Source organism: Loxodonta africana, chromosome 5, assembly GCF_030014295.1.
Source record: "Loxodonta africana isolate mLoxAfr1 chromosome 5, mLoxAfr1.hap2, whole genome shotgun sequence".
Taxonomy (NCBI): domain Eukaryota; kingdom Metazoa; phylum Chordata; class Mammalia; order Proboscidea; family Elephantidae; genus Loxodonta; species Loxodonta africana.
The window spans coordinates 87,101,435-87,123,260 of record NC_087346.1 but is presented as its reverse complement, the minus strand read 5'-3'; the positions used below and the strand labels follow the sequence as shown (position 1 = coordinate 87,123,260).

The window sequence follows — 21,826 nt, the reverse complement described above, 5'->3', positions numbered from 1 at the left end:
GAACTGGAAGCAAAGAAGGATCAGTAGCTGGAAAATATGGCTTTGGTGATAGAAACAATGCCAAAGATCGAATGATAGAATTTTGCAAGACCGACGATTTCTTCATTGCGAATACCTTCTTTCACCAACATAAATGGCGACTATACACATGGACCTCGCCAGATGGAACACACAGAAATCAAATTGACTACATCTGTGGAATGAGACAATGGAAAAGCTCAATATCATCAGTTAGAACAAGGCCAGGGGCCGACTGTGGAACAGACCATCAATTGCTCGTATTCAAGTTCAAGCTGAAAGTGAAGAAACTCAGAGCAAGTCCACGAGAGCCAAAATATAACCTTGAGTATATTCCACCTGAATTTAGAGACCACCTCAAGAATAGATCTGATGCATTGAACACTAGTGACCGAAGACCGGACGAGTTGTGGAAAGACATCAAAGACATCATCCGTGAAGAAAGCAAGAGGTCCCTGAAAAGACAGGAAAGAAAGAAAAGACCAAAGTGGATGTCAGAGGAGACTCTGAAACTTGCTATTGAGAGTCAAAAAGCTAAAGCAAAAGGAAGAATTCATGAAGTAACAGAACTGAACAGAGGATTTCAAAGGGCAGTTCGAGACTAATGAGCAACACCATGATAAACGGAGAAAAGATTGGAGTTGTCAAGGATTTCATTTTACTTGGATCCACAATCAACAGCCATGGAAGCAGCAGTCAAGAAATCAAAAGACGCATTGCATCGGACAAATCTGCTGCAAAGGACCTTTTCAAAGTGTTGAAGAGCAAAGATGTCACCCTGAAGACTATGGTGCGCCTGACCCAAGCCTTGGTATTTTCAATAGCATCCTATGCATGTGAAAGCTGGACAATGAATAAAGAAGACTGAAGAAGGTTGATGTCTTTGGATTGTGGTGTTACCAAAAGAATGAACAAATCTGTCTTAGGATAAGTACAACCAGAATGCTCCTTAGAAACAAGGATGGCGAGACTGCGTCTTACATGCTTTGGACATGTTGTTAGGAGGGATCAGTCCCTGGAGAAGGACATCCTGCTTGGCAGAGTACAGGGTCAGCGGAAAAGAGGAAGACTCTCAACGAGGTGGATTGACACAGTGGCTGCAACAACGAGCTCAAGCATAACAAGGATTGTAAGGATGGCGCAGGACTGGGCAGTGTTTCGTTCTGTTGTGCATAGGGTCGCTATGAGTCGGAACCGACTTGACGGCACCTAACAACAACCACATCCCAGGTAAACTAGTGCTGGTTGGATATAAACAGAAATTAAACAGACATGGTCCCTGCCCCCTCCCATATCCCACCTCACGCACACACATCTAATATTCTAGTTGGAAAAATAGAACCAAAGCAAGTAGTAAACATGCAGCGTGAAAAGTGTTATAGTAAGGAAAGACCACAAGGCTAAGGAACACGCAGCAGGAATCATAGAAAGTAACCCAGAGTCATTGATAATTAAGGTAAAGGGTGTGCAGGAAGAGGTAGAGAAGGTGGGGGAAATAGGAGGACAAAATGGAAGCAGCTATAGTAATAATGGCAGTCCCCAAGATCTCCTAATGAGCAGGAAGAGGAGGTGTAAAGAGGCAGATGATGTGGAAGAACTTAGTTGGATCCAGAAGGAGTTTGAAGCACCTATTAAGGGCTTTGGGGAGCCAGTGGAAAGAATTAATCAAGGGAGAGATATGAGCAGGTTTCTTTTACAAAAGAGCCCTCAAGATGCAGTTACTGGATTGGATTGAGAAGAACCAAGACTAGAATGGTGGACCTTTTAGGAGATTGTTTCAGGCAATCAGGCACCAGATGATGGGAAACTAGAATGGTCATGGAGTGAACACTATTCCTATGATACTACCAACCTCATATGATTGTTGTAAGAAAATATTCGTTAATATATATAAAACACTCCAAATGCCTCTGGCACACAGTAATCCAAAAGTGATATTAGCTACTGTAGTTATTGCTATTTTTGTTACTATTACTAATACTATTAATCATTTCATATGTGTCAGGCACTTTAAATATACTTCTCATTTAATAAGAATTGGTTTTCCAGTAGATCAAAATTATATTCTCTAGCAAAGTCCTAAAGAACAGATATCCTGTGACGATTTTAAAAGTGGAGGTATACGTCTTAGCAACCAGATGAGCAGGTGAAAATCCTTAAATTTTGTTTTAAGGATTTAGGCTCTTCATCTGTTTTATACCTAAGGGGAAGACCATTCCTAACCAGTATAAGTGGGCGAATATAAATGGGTGTTCCCAACAACATTTGTAGACAAAGCCCAGTGAACTTGCTTGCACCCTTAGTTTACAGCATTGAAACCGTTCATCATTTGAAGCCTCACAGTTTTACATCTTTGAGAATAAAAGGGTTGGTTTAGCCTACCAGAGGAAGTGTTTTCTACCATACACCAACCCTACAGGAAACCACAGTAAAACTCCCTTTGAGTAAAGGAAAAAAAAAAACCAAACTCACTCCACAGGATTTCCAAGGATGGGCTGGTGGATTCCAACTGCTCATCTTTTGTTTAGCAGCCATACATTTAGCCATTGCAGCACCACAGCTCCCCTTTGAGTATATGCATGTCTGTAGCATAGCTGCGTGATAGAATGAACACAGAAAATGTATCCTGTGCATATAATGAACACAAAAAAGTTCTGTACACATAATAAAGACTAAAGAATTTCTGCTACTTGTATCTGAAAATTTCCCTTGGTCTGAACTTACAAAATAATTCTGTCAGCATATAGGGTAATATTCCTTATGAAGGACAGCAAGAATAGATTTTAAATTACTCCTACACCTTTAAGACTTAAATAAAAAACAGACATTCTTTATTGCACTAGTATATAATCTATTAAAAGATCTGTTTTGTCTCTCTTCTTATTGGCAGCAACATGAAACTGAAACCCTCTTCAAGGATTAAAACTCAATAGTTATTTTGAGTATAAATTGCTTAGAATATATATATATATATACATATATATATATATATAATGTCTTTCAAAGGGTGCAAATGCTGCAGTAAGATTAATAACTGTTTCTGCGGTCTAACCTTATTCATGGACAATTTTCCCATTCACATTAATGGAAAATGACAGTCTTAGTAGGAGAAGGAAAGAAAGGATGAATAATAGTGTAATACTTAAAATAAACATTTACAGTGGTTGTTATTCACATTGTAGAAACAAGATTTGAATCCAAGTCAATGATGTGAATAGTTTTCCATTATTATAAAAAGTGATTATTTCCCCCATATTACTTGCTTTTCCATTAATTATCAGACTCTCAGATTATTTCAGTTTTTATCAAGAAAAGGAAACATTTGGCAAAATGCATCAAAAGATTTACAAATAATTACAGTCTTTGACCTCATTATATGCTTATATGAACCTACACAGACAAAAAAAAAAAAAATTAGTGGTGCAGAATCAATCTGTATGGCAGTGTTATTTATAAAAGTAAACAAACGTTGACAGTAATTCAAATTCCAACATTTATGAGAGGTTAAATAACTTATGTGTATCCACATTATTGCATTCATTCCATCAAAGAATGCTTGATTACACAAAATCAATCATTATATAAGATGAGTTGGGAACCAAGAGACAAATTGTTAAAAACAATATGATGCCAAATTTATTGTAGAAAAAAAGGTGTATACAGTGAGATTACAGTTTTCTAAATATCTGCCATATGTATACATCAGTAACCCTAATGGCATAGTGGTTAAGAGCTATGGCTGCTAACCAAAAGATTGGCAGTTTGAATCTACTAGGGGCTCCTTGGAAACTCAATGGGGCAGTTCTACTCTGTCCTATATGGTCGCTATGAGTGGAATTGGCTTTATGGCAACAGTTTTTTTTGTTTGTTTTTAAATACATGTCTGCATATGGATAATATAAACACGAGAATGAATGGGTACAGAGTTTAAACACTTTCAGGATGAAATTTATGGGTGGAACTTTCTCTTTTACATTTTTCATGCTTATCCAAAATTTTTTGCAATGTGTTTGTATTATTTTTATTAAGATGTCACAGAATTTAGAACGAACCAGTCCAAGTAAGTGATTAATGTATAAAGAAAAACTGTATTACTACAGAACTATCAGGGTCCATCTTGCGCTGCAAAGGGAGCACAAGTCAGAATAATTCTCAAAGAATTCCAGATGAACATGTCTTCACCAGAAACTCTATATAGTTCCAAGTGAGCTTCTCAAGTGGGTAACCAGATCCCTTCTGGAGAAAGGCCCAGTGTACCTCTCCCACTGGGGAGAGAGTGCTCTCCCCCGGACATAGTGAGATGTTAATGAAGGTCTCTTTGAGCCACAGTTATGCACAGCAGATTCCACAGAAACATCAGTTTCATAAGATGACTTCAGGTCAAGAAATATCACAAGGAAGAAGCCGAGAAATATGGACATTCTGATACATAATTACAAATGTGTATTTGTGGATTATAAATGGAAATTTTATGACTATTTCACAGAATTCTAAACTCAAAAGTTTTTTTGAATGTTAGAGAATCTTAACCTCTGGACATTAAATGGTATATTAGAGGAATATCTGGGAAAGTTTAAGGTATGACATAAAGGATTATGTAACTGAGAGAAACATACAATCGCCCCCACCATAACTAATTTTTCCTTGGTGTTCCTAGTCGTGAAGTAAAATCCTAATGACTCCCAGCCAAAAGAACTCTTCAGAAAACCTTCTGGAATAAACACATGTGATTTGGTAGAACTATAACCAAACAGCTGCTATTGAGTTGATTCCAACTCATGGTGCCCTCGTGTGTATCAGAGTAGAACTGTGCTCCATAGAGTTTTCACTGGCTTATTTTTCAAAAATAGATCACCATGACTTTCTTTTAGGGCAACTCTAGATGGATTTGAACTTCCAAACTTTGGTTGACAGCCAAGCACGGCAATTATTTATACTGACCTGGTAGCTGAGTTAAGATCCTGCTATTGTGTCTCCTTCCAAGAATATATACTAGTAATTAATAACTGTAAATGAAGAGTGAGGGTCGTTCTCACTACTGTGTGACTGCTTAATTTCATTTCTTGCTTATATCACACCCCACCCCCCCACACCCACATAAATATACCTAATAAAGGCCATAGACCTCAAATCACACATCTCCTTCCAAAGGAACTGACTGATTAGTGTTGTAAAAAAGCAGCCACTAGTCTAACAATTTTCCTCTGTCAATAAAAATCCCTGGGTAGCACAAACGGTTCAACCTTGTGTACTAAACCAAAGATTCGCAGTTCTAGTCTACTCAGTGGCACCATCGAAGAATGGTTTGGAGATCTGCATCCTTAAATGTTACCATGGAAATAGAAACTCTGTGGAGATTTGTTCACGAGTCGGAACTGATTCTACAGCAGTGGGTTTGGTTTTAGTTATCAGTTCTTGATTTTATCTCTTAAGTTTTTTATGCCCAAAACTTTAAATATTGTTCAATATTTTGTTGCCGTTTCATGATGAAGCAAATGCTGTCTTCACAGGAAATAGAAGAGTTTGTCCAGAGCTCTGGAAAACACGGTGTGGTGGTGTTTACTCTTGGGTCAATGGTCAGTAACCTCACAGAAGAAAGGGCCCATGTGATTGCATCAGCCCTTGCTCAGATTCCACAAAAGGTTAGATAAAGTGCTGTAACGGTGACCAACTACTTTGCTAGTCTTTTCAACTCTGCAAGGGTCTGGTTACGGAAATTTTCTGTAACTATTATGATAGCCCCCCACGTGTCTGTCAGTGTGTCCTACTGTGAGGGCTTGAGGGTTGCTGTGGTGCTGGAAGCTATGCCACCGGTATTCAGATACTAGCAGGGTCACCGATGAAGGACAGGTTTCAGCTGAGCTTCCAGACTAAGACAGACTAGGAAGAAGAATCCAGTAATCTACTTCTGAAAGTCTGGAATAAGTGAACAGAAGTTAATTCCCTTCCAAGTCATTCAAAAAGCAATAAAGAAACAGTTTAAAATGAAATTTAGGAAATGAGAGCTAGGGTAACGCATAGATATGAGAACTTAAATATGTATATCATTGGGAATGCACACTGTTTTTCACATGAGATGTATGACTGCCTAACAATTCCCCAAATGCTTGAATTTGTCATTGCTAATCTCAATGTTTTTGGCTACCATGGGAGAAACATCATAGTTACTTATTAGATAATTACCTGATGCTACATAAAAATAAGTTCCTTCAACCTGAGTATTCCTATTTACTTCAGTGTTTTAGTAGTTCTGATTTCTAGCATCTTTGTTCTCATTTCCTCTGTCATAGGAAGGGGTTTGACTAGATGGCTTTTTCATGTTTACAAAATTCTAACTTCCTATAACTTTTCAGTTCTATTAATGGAATAAAGTATTTTCTTCATCTTCATAGGTGTTGTGGCGATTTGATGGCAAGAAACCAGATACCTTAGGACCCAATACTCGGCTCTATACGTGGATTCCCCAGAATGACCTTCTTGGTAAGACTAGAGAACAAATAATGAAAATATGGGTAACAGCTAATCAGAGGGATAATAGTTGAACAGAAAATCAATTCTTGAGCATTTATTATAGAAGAATTTAAAAGCTAAAGCATAAGTTCTGTATATTTATTTTCTAGTTCTGGAGGGAAAAAGATGAAATATAATAATTGGCATTTTATTATATACAGTCACAATCTTTTGGCCAGAAGTAAGGTATCCGTATTTCAAAGTGTAATCACTTCTCAAATGAAATTTTTAAAAAGCCTCCTGGATCATCATCCTAATACTCTTACCGCATACCTATTCTTTCCATTGCTGAAGCAGTATTTCAAATGCTGCTGAACAGTAAGAGCACCTCCTTTAGAACCAGTGACCCCCCCCCATTTTGCATAGGAAAATATCCACAATCTTTATCACGAAGTGATGAAATGTTTCATGATAAAGGATCACCATCCCTTCTTCTGAACCCAGCACCACCATGATCATACTTCCTCCTTCCTTGAACACACCACTTATCAGATGGCATCTTTTTTCTCTCTTTCTGTAAGACAATATGCTCTAATGTGTCCCCTTTTTTGTTCATTTGTTACTTTTGCCCAGAATATTCTCCTTCAACTTGTCCGCCTGATAATCTTCTATTCTCCTTTCAAGTGTCCAGGCACACATCATTTCTTTCATGAAGCCCTCATTTACTACTGCAGTAGGCCTAGTTGCTTCCTGCTCAAAGATCTAAAAACAATTTATATATAGTTTCATGGGCATGATAACCTGTTTTCTAAAAAAAACTACCTCATTGAGCTCCCTATATTTCCCATTTTATTTCTAAGAATTATAATGAATAATTTTGCTAAATTTCACCCCTTCCTAGGTCATCCAAAGACCAAAGCTTTCATAACTCATGGTGGAGCCAATGGCATCTATGAGGCTATCTACCATGGGATCCCTATGGTGGGCATTCCCTTGTTTGCTGATCAACCTGACAACATTGCTCATATGAAGGTCAAGGGGGCAGCAGTGAGTCTGGACATGGACACAATGACAAGTACAGATTTACTCAATGCTTTGAAGACAGTTATCTATGACCCATCGTGAGTAGTTTTAATAGGTTTTTACTTTTGGAGGCTAGGGTGATGTTGGGGAAATGATTTGTCAGAGGTTTGAGGACAATGAGAGGTTTGAGAACAAGGACGAAGTTTTGAAAAAGCCAGTAAGGAGAATGAGAACAATTACTGAAGTTGGACCTGGAAGAATTACAAGATGAGACCAAAGTTGAAATAGGTACCATTAATGTTAAAAACAACAGGACTATGCAAGGCCATGTAACTTTCTCTCAGCATGAGGCTCATTAATTCTTTTAAACTATTCTAAACTTTTAAGTAAATCAGCAAGAGATAATCAACCTCAAATTTCTATTACATTTAACGCTTCCCATAATGTCTATCCTAATATTTAGCTCTCATTACCGGAAATGGTAAACAACTAAAACCAAACAAAACAAAGCCATTGCCACGGAGTCGGTTCCGGCTCATACTGACCCTATAGGACAGAGTAGACCTGCCCCATAGCGTTGCCAAGGAAAGCCTGGTAGATTCGAACTGCTGGTCTTTTGGTTAGGAGCCGTACCACTTAACCGCCAGGGTTTCGTTAAACAACCAGGGCTGAAAATTTATGCAATTGGAACCATGAAAAATGAGGATATCAAACGAAACCCATTGCTGTCATAACTGTATGAAAAGTCTTGGTTCTTTTGGTGTGATTATTTTGATTATATTCGGAAGAGTTTTAAAATAAAAAAGGGATTAATTTGAAAGATAAATACTGGAATGTGGTGGTTGTTAGGTGTCATGGAGTCCGTTCTGACTTACAGCAATCCTGTGTACAACAGAAGTAAACACTGCCCAGTACTGCAGTGTGCTCACAATCATCGCTATGTGAGACCTCATTGTTGCACCCACTGTGTCAATTCATCTCACTGAGGGTCTTCCTCTTTTTTGCTGACCCTCTACCAAACATGACATCCTTCTCCAGGGACAGTTCCCTTTGATAACATGTCCAAAGTACATGAAAGGAAGACAATGTCATACTCTAGCACTTAGGGATTCAGAGTTCATAAACCATTTGCCTTTTTTAACTCTTCTTGCTTGACCATAATCATTTGCAAAAGGATGAAACAAATATAATTTCAATGCCTCAAAGTGAAATGTTGAGAACTCTCCAGATTCTAAAATAACAAAACTAGCAACAACAACAATAATAATAGCAAACATTTACTGAGAGTCTACTATATGTTAGGAACAAGTCTAAGTATTCTGAAACTCCACCCATTATTCTTCACAACAATCATATTAAAAAACACTATCCACATCCAGTTCATTTTAGCAAAGAGACAACTGAGCCATGAAGAGGCAACTGAGGCAGAAAGAGAATAAATAACTTGCACAAAGCAGACAGCTAGTAAGTTTCAGAATCAGGATTCAAACCGAGGCGATTCACTTTCACATTTTTAACCACTCAATCACTGATATAAACTCAATACCAATTCCTGACCAGCCTTGCCTGGAAATGTCCCTGGACCTCATCATGGACCTGCCTCCAATTTTCAGATAATGATATTATTTTGAACCTTGTACACCAGATTCATTAACAATTCCTCACTGGATAATTCAAACTCTGCACACTCAGATGATGATGTTTTTCTTTTCTTTTAATTTTTTTTGTCTTTAAGATTTAGCACATTCCATTCTCTATCCTAGAAATACATGCCCTACCCCAACTTCTATCTTTCTTTCCATCTTGAAATCCTATGAATTCAACAAGTTCTAGCCCATGTACTAAAATGTCTATCATCATCTCAGAGGAAAATAATACATTTTTCTTCCAGTCTAATGTGGCACATATTTTTACCATCTGCATGAAAATTTTACTTATTGATCTTTTCTGCTTTATTCTCTAAGTTGATGTCTATTTGATTTTTCTTCAGCTATAAAGAGAATGCTATGAGATTATCAGCCATTCATCATGATCAGCCTGTTAAGCCCCTGGATCAAGCCGCCTTCTGGATCGAGTTTGTCATGCGCCACAAAGGAGCCAAACACCTCCGCCCAGCCGCCCTCAGCCTCACCTGGTACCAGTACCACTCTCTGGATGTGATTGGGTTTCTACTGGCTTGTGTGGCAATTGTTAGTTTTCTTGTCATAAAATGTTGCTTGTTAGGTTATCAAAAGTTTTTTAAGGCAGGAAAGAAGAAAAAGAGATAGTAGGCCTCTTTAAGAGAAAAGACTAATAGGCTTGGTAAGTGAAAGCCTTATATTTAATTCAACCGTTATGGTTCAAGTTGTGGAAAGATTCTCCTCCATATTTTGCAAGAGCTGAACCTGTTCTGATTTCCAAAGATATGTTACTCTTGGTTTATTGTGCTGGTGTTAGCTAATTCTTCCCTAAGGAAGAAAAATCTTGTGTGTTTTTAAATAAATTTCTCCTCAGTATTCCTCTTGAAATAGTTCCAGCCATCAGGTGGATTATATTCAAGGTATTATTCTCATTTGGTAAATTGGGAAAAAATTCTATGTTAGTGATGAGTTATGTAGGTTTTTATAACCGGAAAATAACATGAAACTCACTAGAACCACAACCTGTTGATGTGAAAAGATCAGGAAGCTTGATGTTTCCACTGTGCATTTTCAGAAACATTTTCTATATAAATGATGTGCATTCATACAAAATATATGTATGCCTCATGAAACATAAAGTATTTCTTCCTGAAATTTTTCTCTCTTTCAGAAGTTTTGAGTGGTTTTAATTGGCTTCCTCCCTAAAGTTATGTAATATTATGAAGTCTTTGGTTAGAAAGAGTAACAATATTTTTCACACTGCCCTTGAATATGCTTGAGTCATTGTTTTCCCTTTATTGAATGACTCTTTGGAATTGGATATTGAAAAACAAAAAAATCCCAACCCATTGCCATCAAATCAATTCTGACCAATAGCGGCACTATAGAGCAGAGTAGACTGCCCCATAGGGTTTCCAAGGAGTGCCAGGTGGGTCGATTTGAACTGCCAAACTTTTGGTTAACAACCACAGTTCTTAATTGTTACACCACCAGTGTTTCCAATTGGATAGTAAGACACAAAATAAAAGGAATATTTCCCTTGATTAGGAATGATAGGTGCGGCCCAAGAAGTTTAGGCCAGTGTCTCTGAATTATAATGTTAAAAGCTCCTGTAATAATATCTCTTAATTCTGGCCTTAACTTATCAATTCACTTACTTTAATAACCTACCATACTTAGACTAGGAAAACCAGAATGCTATCTAAATCTTTTATGTTGATTTTTCTCTCTATTGCGTAGAAGAAGTAAATTGCAGAGAAAGAGCCAAATTTTGTTACCTGCAACAATTTTAAAAGCTATGCATTTTAAAGCATTTGATAGAGCAAAAAGATCTCCAAAAAAGTCTTCGAATATCAGCAATCAGAACCTTAGAACGAAGAAATAATGAACCGCAGAGAAGAAAGAAACCATTCCTTTGTAGTTTCTTCTGCCTGATAAAAGATCGTTTAAACATCTGGATGGAGGAAAGGTCTAGCCAGCATTTTTGACACCTGCAAACATTTATAAAACTCTTCTATACGACATCCTAGGAGTCCCTGGGTGGCATAAGCTGTTAAGCACTCGACTAGTCAAAGTTTGATGATTTGAAACCACCCAGAAGTCCCTCTAAGAAAAACTTAGCGATCTGCTTCTGAAAGATCACAGCTGTGAAAGCCCTATCGAGCGCAGTTTTACTCTGCACACAACGGGCCTCCATGATTTGGAATATACCGACAGCATCTGGTTTGGTATTGGTTTTCGTTTCTACATGACAAAGATATTTTCAGTAATAATTGTAAATGAAATTAATTATAACAATAATGGTCAGAAAGTAAACAATGAATGTTGTCGTTATTAAACTTCTACATCTTTTATTAAACTTTGAATCATGTCACTAAATAGTAAAAAATAAAATATTACAATACAAAAGAGAAAAAGTAATGCATTAATGCTTTTTTCTTATGTTAATATTGGTTTGTTTTTGTTTTTTAACTTAGGGGAAATATTATACCTACACGCTAGTCCGAGACAGTAATGAAGCTGGACATGTACTAAAAAAAAACAAAACCAAACCCAGTGCCGTCGAGCCGATTCCAACTCATAGCGAACCTATAGGACAGAGTAGAACTGCCCCATAGAGTTTCCAAGGAGCGCCTGACGGATTTGAACTGCCAACCTTTTGGTTAGCAGCCCTAGCACTTAACCACTACCCACCAGGGTTTCCTGACATGTACTACCTATGCCAAATTCCTATTGATTTCTGTTTTTTAAAAATAACTTCTGTACCTTTGTTAATGATGTTGTTCAAATTTATTTTCCTTGCAATTCTTAGACCATACAGTCAGATACATCAATCTATGTCTACTCATGGATGATCAAAGAATACTTTTATTCATTTTAATTTTGAAAGTTTTTTTTTTCACATAAAGTGGCATATATATATACATATTGTTAGGAAATGCCATAAACATGAAGGTACATGTGGCAGAAAGTCATAAAAATCCCACTACATATTGAATTCCACAAATTGCAGTATTTTCCATGTGGTTGTTTCCTCAGGATTTTTCAAGCAACTTTCAAATGTCTCAGCAGTCAAAAACTTTTTAATGCAAATAAAAACTTGAAGTTTTCACATAGAATGACAGAATTAAGGTAACTTTCTTCACCTTTACCATCTGTGTGCTACTTTTGTTTATTTCACGTCTCATGTTTAACGGCAGGCATATGCAAGTATCACAGTGGATGGAGACAAAAATCAATGATTATGAACTTAATCTTGAAAAGAACAAAAGGAGCTGAGTCTTTCTATGCTGGAGACTGACAATAAAGTTAGGAGTTTTCTGAGTTAATTTCCATTTGAAATGAAATATTTATTAAAAGATACGTAATACAAATATACTAATCAGAACTTTCATATATAATCTTAAAATTCAACAATAATCACAGCCATTACTCAATAATAATAAAGCAGGGAGGGACTTTGGCAGGGATATGTCATTCTGGTGCTTTCTATTGATAAAGCTTACCATCCAACCAGCTAGCAAAGAGGAATGTTTAGAAGGTCCAGAATCAATAGCAAAGAGCTGAATTTGGAGCTGAGATACAGTAACTCGAAAACTAGCACAGCAGACAATATTCAAATTTTTTCTCATGTATTGACATCCCAAAAGCTTTTGTGCCTTTGAGCACTGCCTTTTGATGAGATTCAGATGAGTGAGAGGCATGGTTTTCTTTTGAAAACAAATATGTGAAAGTGGGGTGTATAGAAATCAAGTAACAGAGTCCTAACAAAAGTCAGCTTATGGAAGGTCCGTTAGGCCTGCAGTCCCACCCGTGGTCAATTTCCTGTTCCCCAAATGTATAATCAGAATACTAGCAGATTGGATTGTGGGTGGCAGCAGTAGCTAGATCACTTGGCTCATGACAGTCCAATCTGTTGGGCCATCCCATCACCACTCTGTTCATGCACCCAGCAAACCAACACTGCAGTGACCAATGCTTTAGCGTCCTCCCTGAGGTGGTTAATAATTTTTACCAATTCAAGGTGTATGGAAATGTATCTCATTGGTTTAATTGGCAAATCCTTCGCTATTAAACTGGTTGATCCTTTTTTTGGTATGTTTATTATCCATTCAGGTGTTTTACTCTATGTCCTTTATGCACTCAAGTTTTATTTTGGTGTTTTTCTGCTGACTCTTATTTGGTGCACAGAGGTTACAAAAGGCAAATTTGTTATTTGTGAAACTCTAGAATCCCAGGTCATGGATGACAGTGGCTAAAAATGACTGGCAAAGACACAAGATCAATAAAGGTAAGATAAACTCTGGAAAAAAAAAATTAAAAATCAGAGGTCACAGGAGATAAGATTTTAGAGATGAGTAGATCAGTTATAGTGAGGACATGCAGGTTGCAGGAGTCAGGATACAAAGAAATAAAAGTCATGGCAAACATGTTGAATAAAGTCAAAAATACAGCAGTGAAGTACAGAATGGGAGATTAAAACCAGGAAAACAATTAGAAGCAAAGGAGCTTTAGAAGTACAGCAGGTTGTTAGGAGGGTCCTAATGTAAAAAAAAAAAAAAAAAAAATTTTTTTTTTTTTTTTTTAAGATGTCAGCAAATAACTTATATCCTAAACCATTATCTGGCAACTCCTAGAGCCTTCAGATGATTCGTAGTGGAGGGACTATCAGTCAAGTTTCACCCAGAAGAACAAATTTCACCCAGGAGAACTAATAACTTATTAAAGTAAGTAATTAGATGCTTACAATACCATTTTCCAGTGTGCTAGAAGAACAAGAGTCTGGAAAGATCATCACCTATTCCGGGTTTGCCTGCTGTTCAAAATTCAGGACATTTCTACTAATGCTCCTTAGGTCAGGAAACCCCATCATGGTTCACAGCTGTTCCACAGCCTTGGGGTGATTGTCTTAGAAAAACACCACATAGCATAGCGAAACATCATACCTGCTAAAGCTCATTCATCTTCCTACTACTGTTCAATGAAGAATGATATGACTTCTTTCTCTACTGTGTTTTCCCAATCCTAAAAGAGCGCATCTCCCTGACAGAATCTGACTCATACCCAGGACCCTAAAGCAAGGACCCTAGAAAATTTAATTCCAAGTGAAACATGGGAGAACATAGAAGACAGTGGTCAATGCTGGTGCCAAAAATGAAGACCAAATAATTTCCAACACAGACAAAGAACTCCATCTCAGATTTTAGAGCCAAAAAAAAAAAAATTTTGGTGAAAAAAACAAACTAAAACTCAAAGGATAGAAATATATATATCAAGTAAACAATAATCTAAAAGAGGAGGAGTGGCAATATCAATTTCTGACAAAATAGACTTTAAAGTTAAATCCATCATAAAGGATAACGAAGGACACTATATAATGATTCAAGGGACAATATACCAAGAAGCTATGACCCTACTAAATATTTATGCACCCAGTGAAAGGGCTGCAAGATACATAAAACAAACTATAGGCATTGAAAAGTGAGATAGCTCCACAATAATGGTAGCAGAGTTCAACACACCACTTTTGGTGAAGGACAGGATATCCAGATAGAAGCTCAATAAAGACACAGAAGATCTAAATGTCACAATCAACCAAATTGACCTCATAGACATATAAAGAACACTCCAACCAACAGCAGCCAAGTATACTTTCTTTTCTATTGTATATGGAACATTCTGTAGAATAGAACCATAATAGGTCATAAAGCAAGCCTTAGCAGAATCAAAAACATTGAAGTATTACAAAGCATCTTCTCTGACCATAAGGCCATAAAAGTAGAAATCAATAACAGGAAAAGCAGGGAAAAGAAATGAAGCACTTGGAAACTGAACAATACCCTGCTCAAAAAAGACTGCATTATAGGAAACATTAAGGATGGAATAAAGAAATTCATAGAATCCAATTGAATGAAAGCACTTCCTATCAGAACATTTGGGACACAGTGAAAGCATTGCTCAGAGATCAATTTATATCAATAAATGCACACATCCAAAAAGAAGAAAGGACCAAAATCAAAGAACTATCCCTATGCCTTGATCAAATAGAAAGAGAGCAACAAAAGAAACCCTCACACATGAGAAGAAAACAAATAATAAAAATTAGAGCAGAACTAAGTGAAATAGAAAACAAAAAACAATTGAAAGAATTAACAAGATCAAAAGCTGGTTCTTTGAAAAAATCAAAAAAATTGATTAAACATTGGCCAAAGCGACAAAAGAAAAACAGGAGAGGAAGCAAATAACCTGAATAAGAAATGAGATGGGCGATATTACAACAGACCCAACTGAAATTAAAAGAACCATATCAGATTACTATGAAAAACTATACTGTAACAAATTTGAAAACCTGGAAGAAATGGATGAATTCCTAGAAACACACTATCTGCCTGAACTAACACAAACAGACGTGGAACAATTAAATAGATCCATAATAATAGAGGAGATTGAAAAGGTAGTCAAAACTCTCCCAACAAAAAAAAGCCCTGGCCCAGACAGCTTCACTGCAGAGTTCTACCAAACTTTCAGAGAAGAGTCAACAACACTACTATTTCAGAGCATAGAAAGGATGGAATACTCTCAAACTCATTCTAGGAAGCCAGCATATCCCTGATACCAAAACCAGGTAAAGACATCAAAAAAAAAGAAAATTACAGTCCTATATCCCTCAAAAACTTAGAAGCAAAAATCCTCAACAAAATTCTAGCCAATAGAATTCAATAACTTATCCAAAAAATAATTCCCCACGACATATCATACACTTTAGTAAAACAAATCATGACAACCTCCCTTATGTATGTGTATGTGCTTGTATGTGGAGAAAGAAAGGGAAGGATACACATGAGGTTATAAACGCCACTCACAGGAAGGTGGGGTGCCGCTGCATGCTGGTTGGGCGGGGGGAGGGAGGAAATCAGAGGAAGGCCAGAAAAAAGTATAATTATAAAAAAGGCATATTTGATAGAATTATGATGTATCATTTATGTAAAAATAAAATATCTGTGTGTACAGATTCACAAAGATAAGATGTTATATGATCTTATAATTGTTAAAGTTTTAACGGTGCTTACCATAACCCACCACCAGCGTTTCCAATGCTTACCATAGGATGGTGAAAATTTATCTTAATTTTATTTATACTTTTTGTATTATCTGAATTATTTACCTGGAATATGAGTTATTTATACAATTAGAGTAAGCGCAAAAGCTATTTTCACTGTAAAAAAAAATTACGTGAACTTGATAGTTGACATTTGACACTTGTCACATTCGGATTTTTGCTATGCTACACTATAAAAAATTTTTTTTTTTACACTATAGATGTTTATTGTTCCCTACTAAATCTTAAGATCTTTGAGAGTAAATTCAGTATCTTATTAACATTATTATTCACTAGAGTGCCTGACATGGTATGCTACACACGAAAGATAAGCTGCCTGTTGTTGGATAAATGAATGTTGAGTCAAATTGGATAAATAAAGTCAAAAAAGAGTCAGAGACAGTTGCTTATTGATTGAGTAGGAAAATATGAATTTTAGGTGCCATGCCTTGATCTTGACCAAATTATTTGCAACGGCCAAATTAGTTTGCCAATTCTCGAAGAAACTTACATTCTGAAAGTGTGAACTTATGTGAAACTGGAGAAGGTTTTGGGTAGCTCTGCTTATGAGAAGCTGATATGACATTACTAGGCCCTCTTTTTAACTTGTTTCTATCTTGTCTAGTGACAAATTCTGAGCTGGAGTTCTGTGTCTGTGTTGGAAATTATTTGGTCTTCATTTTTGGCACCAGCATTGACCACTGTCTTCTATGTTCTCCCATGTTTCACTTGGAATTAAATTTTCTAGGGTCCTTGCTTTAGGGTCCTGGGTATGAGTCAGATTCTGTCAGGGAGATGCGCTCTTTTAGGATTGGGAAAACACAGTAGAGAAAGAAGTCATATCATTCTTCATTGAACAGTAGTAGGAAGATGAATGAGCTTTAGCAGGTATGATGTTTCGCTATGCTATGTGGTGTTTTTCTAAGACAATCACCCCAAGGCTGTGGAACAGCTGTGAACCATGATGGGGTTTCCTGACCTAAGGAGCATTAGTAGAAATGTCCTGAATTTTGAACAGCAGGCAAACCCGGAATAGGTGATGATCTTTCCAGACTCTTGTTCTTCTAGCACACTGGAAAATGGTATTGTAAGCATCTAATTACTTACTTTAATAAGTTATTAGTTCTCCTGGGTGAAATTTGTTCTTCTGGGTGAAATTTGACTGATAGTCCCTCCACTACGAATCATCTGAAGGCTCTAGGAGTTGCCAGATAATGGTTTAGGATATAAGTTATTTGCTGACATCTTAAAAAAAAAAATGAATTTCTTTCTTTCAAAAATCTGTTCCCTTCTGCCACTGCTTGTACTTATATCCCAGGAGAAATCAATCAAGAAGTTAAAATACAACTACTACACTTTTTACCCATCAGAGTAAACACATTGTATGAATAGTCAGAGCATGTGGATGCCAAGTGGAAAAAGCTAAGGGTAGATGAACCTTGTGGTTGCCTGAGGGTACTTAATGTCCCTTTTATCATCAGTATTATTACACAGCTAAGAATCGATGACCTAATATTTCAGAGTCACCCATATCATATAATAGATTTCAGAATAGTGTTGATAACATTGGCAAGGGTGAGGCCACTTGTGACTGCAGATCTCTTTGACACAAGGACTAAAGACAAAGTAATTACACATTTGCATCAACATTTTTTTGGATATCATGATTCAAGGCTTTTTGTGTCTGGTAAAATCTTTATTGACATGTAATTCACATGCCGAACAATTCTTGAATTTGACAATCCCATTCAATGGTTGTTAGTATACGCACAGAGCTGTACAACCATCACCATGATTAATTTTAGAACATTTTAATCACTCTACAAAGAAACCTGTGCCCCTTACCCATCAATCACCCTTCACTCTTACCATCTGCTCTCCCCGCGTGTGTTCATGCATGAAGGTTGCAATTTCTCCATGTACTTTTTTTTTTCCTAATTCTTTTTAAATATTTATTTTTCCACCTCACCACCGGGGATTCTGGTGAAAATATAGACTCAGCAAAACATACACACATTCACAACTTATACATGTACAATACAGTGATCTCGGTTACACTCTTTACATTGTGTCATCAGTCTTTCTATCACAACCCAAATTAATTCACCACCGTCGACTCAGGTCTCCACTTTCTTGACAACCCTTTTCATTATTTGTCTTGATTGTAGTCAACAAGGTGAGTGCGAAGTTTTATTTCCTGGTGATTTTTGCTTACACATCTTTGATGACAAATGTTATTGATTCCATTTTCATGTGCTCATTGTCCACTTGTATGCTTTCTTTGGAGAAATGTCTAGTCAGATTATTTGTCCAATTTTTCTTTGGACTATTTGCCTTTATTACTGAGTTGTAAGAAGTAGTTATATATTCTCGTCAGAAACCCCTTATCAGATATATGATTTGCAAATATTTTCCCCCATTTTGAAGGGGTGTGTTTTCACTTTCTTGATTTTACTCTTTGAAGCAAGATGTTTAATTTTGATATATGGATTGAGATAGGCAGTCCAACTTCATTATTTTGCAAGTGGATATTCAGTTTTTCCAATCCCCCTTGTTAAAAGACTGTTCCTTTGCCTTTGAATTATTTTGGTACTCTTGTTGGAAAACAAGTGACCATAAATGTATAGCTGTGTTTCTTCATTCTCAGCTCTATTTCATAGTCTGTATATCTATCTGTATGCCTGTACCATATGGTCTTGATTAATAACTGTAGATTTGTAGGTTCTGAAATTAGAAAATGTAACTCTTTCAACTTTGTGTTTTCTTTCAAGATTGTTTTGGCCAATTTGGATACCCTGAATTTCTGTATGTTTATAAAAGTTTACAAACATTTCATTTTTTTCAAAGAAAAGATTATCATAGTATTATTTAAAATTTTTCTGAAACAAACACAGATTTAGAGACGGAGGAGAACGAACAAATATGGGGAAGCAGCGATTGTTTTCAGAGCCTGGAGCCAGCGTACCAGTCAGGTAACCTTTGGCGCCCGACTTAGGGCAGAGCCCAGGGGAGCAGACGGTACAAACAAGGGGCCCAGCCCTAGCCCCCAAACTCACTCTGGGAGGGGCCCAGCCTGTTCGCACAGGCAGCATGGCGACGCAGCCAGTGGGAGAAGTCCCCAGGAGGCAGTGACAGATCTTGGAGCGGGGAGAGCAGCGTCCCAGCCGGGGAACTGTCCAGCCGGGATTTTGACTGGGTGCAGGCACGGTACAAGCACAGAGAGCTGCTCCACTCCCCTGGACTAACCCCGGGAGGGGGCCCAGCCGGTTCGCGCGGTGGCGTGGCGAAGCAGCTGGTGGGAGAAGTCCCCGGGAGGCAGTGACTGGTCTTGGAGCTGGGAGAGCAGGGTCCCAGCCAGGGAACCGTTCCGCCGGGATTTTGACTGGGCGCAGGCACAGCATAAGCACGGAGAGCTGCTCCACTCCCCTGAAATAACCCCAGGAGGGGGCCCAGCCAGTTCACTTGGGTGGCGTGGCGACACAGCCGGTGGGAGAAGTCCCCGGGAGGCAGCGACTGGTCTTGGAGTGGGGAGAACAGCGTCCCAGCCGGGACACGCGGTCATGGCACAAGCACGGGGAGCTGCTCCACTGACCTGAACTGACCCCGGGGGGGAGCCCAGCCAGTTCTCGGGGGCGGCACGGCGACGCGGCTGGCCGGACGAGAAATCCCCAGGAGGCAGCGACTGATTTTGGAGTCGAGAGTGCACCGTCCCAGCAGGGGAACCTTGACGTTGGGCATGGGGCTGGCAGCAGAGGATCTGACCATGACTTCGGCGGGCCAGACCCCCCGGGGGCAATCTCCACACAGCCAGCACACATAGGCGACCCGCCCTGCGGGAATCTCAGATATAATAGTCATTCCAAGCAAGACAAGCAACTCTGGCTATATTCTGAGGTGCTACTCTCCTATCTCTCTGATCCCTCCCCCACCCTCCCCAGGCGGCTTCATTAACATCCGAATTGCCTGAGCCAGAGGGAGAACTCTGATAGGGATCTGACTGCATTTTTTTTTAGCGGACTTTCTGGAAAACTAGTTTCCCAGTGATGGCTCGGAGACAGCAGTCCATATCAAACCACATAAAGAAGTAGACCATGACAGCTTCTCCAACCCCCCAAACAAAAGAATCAAAATCTTTCCCAAATGAAGATATAATCCTGGAATTATCAGACACAGAATATAAAAAACCAATTTACAGAATGCTTCAAGACATCACAAACAAAATAAGGCAAACTGCAGAAAAAGCCAAGGAACACACTGATAAAACTGTTGAAGAACTCAAAAAGATTATTCAAGAACATAGTGGAAAAATTAGTAAGTTGCAAGAATCCATAGAGAGACAGCATGTAGAAATCCAAAAGATTAACAATAAAATTACAGAGTTAGACAACGCAATAGGAAGTCAGAGGAGCAGACTTGAGCAATTAGAATGCAGACTGGGACATCTGGAGGACCAGGGAATCAACACCAACATAGCTGAAAAAAAAAATCAGATAAAAGAATTAAAAAAAATGAAGAAACCCTAAGAATCATTTGGAACTCCATCAAGAAGGATAACTTGCGGGTGATTGGAGTCCCAGAACAGGGAGGGGGGACAGAAAACACAGAGAAAATAGGTGAAGAATTCCTGAAACAAAACTTCCCTGACATCATGAAAGACGAAAGGACATCTATCCAAGATGCTCATTGAACCCCATTTAAGATTGATCCAAAAAGAAAAACACCAAGACATATTATCATCCAACTCGCCAAAACCAAAGATAAACAGAAAATTTTAAAAGCAGCCAGGGAGAAAAGAAAGGTTTCCTTCAAGGGAGAATCAATAAGATTAAGTTCCCTCTACTCAGCAGAAACAATGCAGGCAAGAAGGGAATGGGACGACATATAGAGAGCACTGAAGGAGAAAAACTGCCAGCCGAGGATCATATATCCAGCAAAATTCTCTCTGAAATATGAAGGCGAAATTAAGATATTTACAGATAAACACAAGTTTAGAGAATTTGCAAAAACCAAACCAAAGCTACAAGAAATACTAAAGGATATTGTTTGGTCAGAAAACCAATAATATCAGATACCAGCACAACACAAGGTCACAAAACAGAACGTCCTGATATCAACTCAAATAGGGAAATCACAAAAAGGAACAAACTAAGATTAACTAAAAAAAACAATACACATAACAGGGAATCATGGAAGTCAATAGGTAAAAGATCACAATAATCAAAAAGAGGGACTAAATACAGGAGGCATTGAACTGCCATATGGAGAGTGATACAAGGCGATATAGAACAATACAAGTTAGGTTTTTACTTAGAAAAATAGGGGTAAATAATAAGGTAACCACAAAAAGGTATAACAACTCCATAACTCAAGATAAAAGCCAAGAAAAAAGTAATGACTCAACTAACATAAAGTCAAACACTATGAAAATGAGGATCTCACAATTTACTAAGAAAAACATCTTAGCATAAAAAAGTATGTGGAAAAATGAAATTGTCAACAACACACATAAAAAGGCATCAAAATGACAGCACTAAAAACTTATTTATCTATAATTATGCTGAATGTAAATAGACTAAATGCACCAATAAAGAGACAGAGAGTCACGGACTGGATAAAG

At 37.8% G+C, this 21,826-nt stretch overlaps 2 pseudogenes; one reads left to right on the top strand and one right to left on the bottom strand.

Annotated features, from left to right (window-relative positions):
• Nucleotides 1–10,024, top strand: part of LOC100666277 (UDP-glucuronosyltransferase 2B4-like) — a 167,227-nt pseudogene extending 157,203 nt beyond the window's left edge.
• LOC135231447 (UDP-glucuronosyltransferase 2B31-like) overlaps nucleotides 1–21,826 on the bottom strand; it is a 234,390-nt pseudogene that overhangs the window by 67,907 nt on the left and 144,657 nt on the right.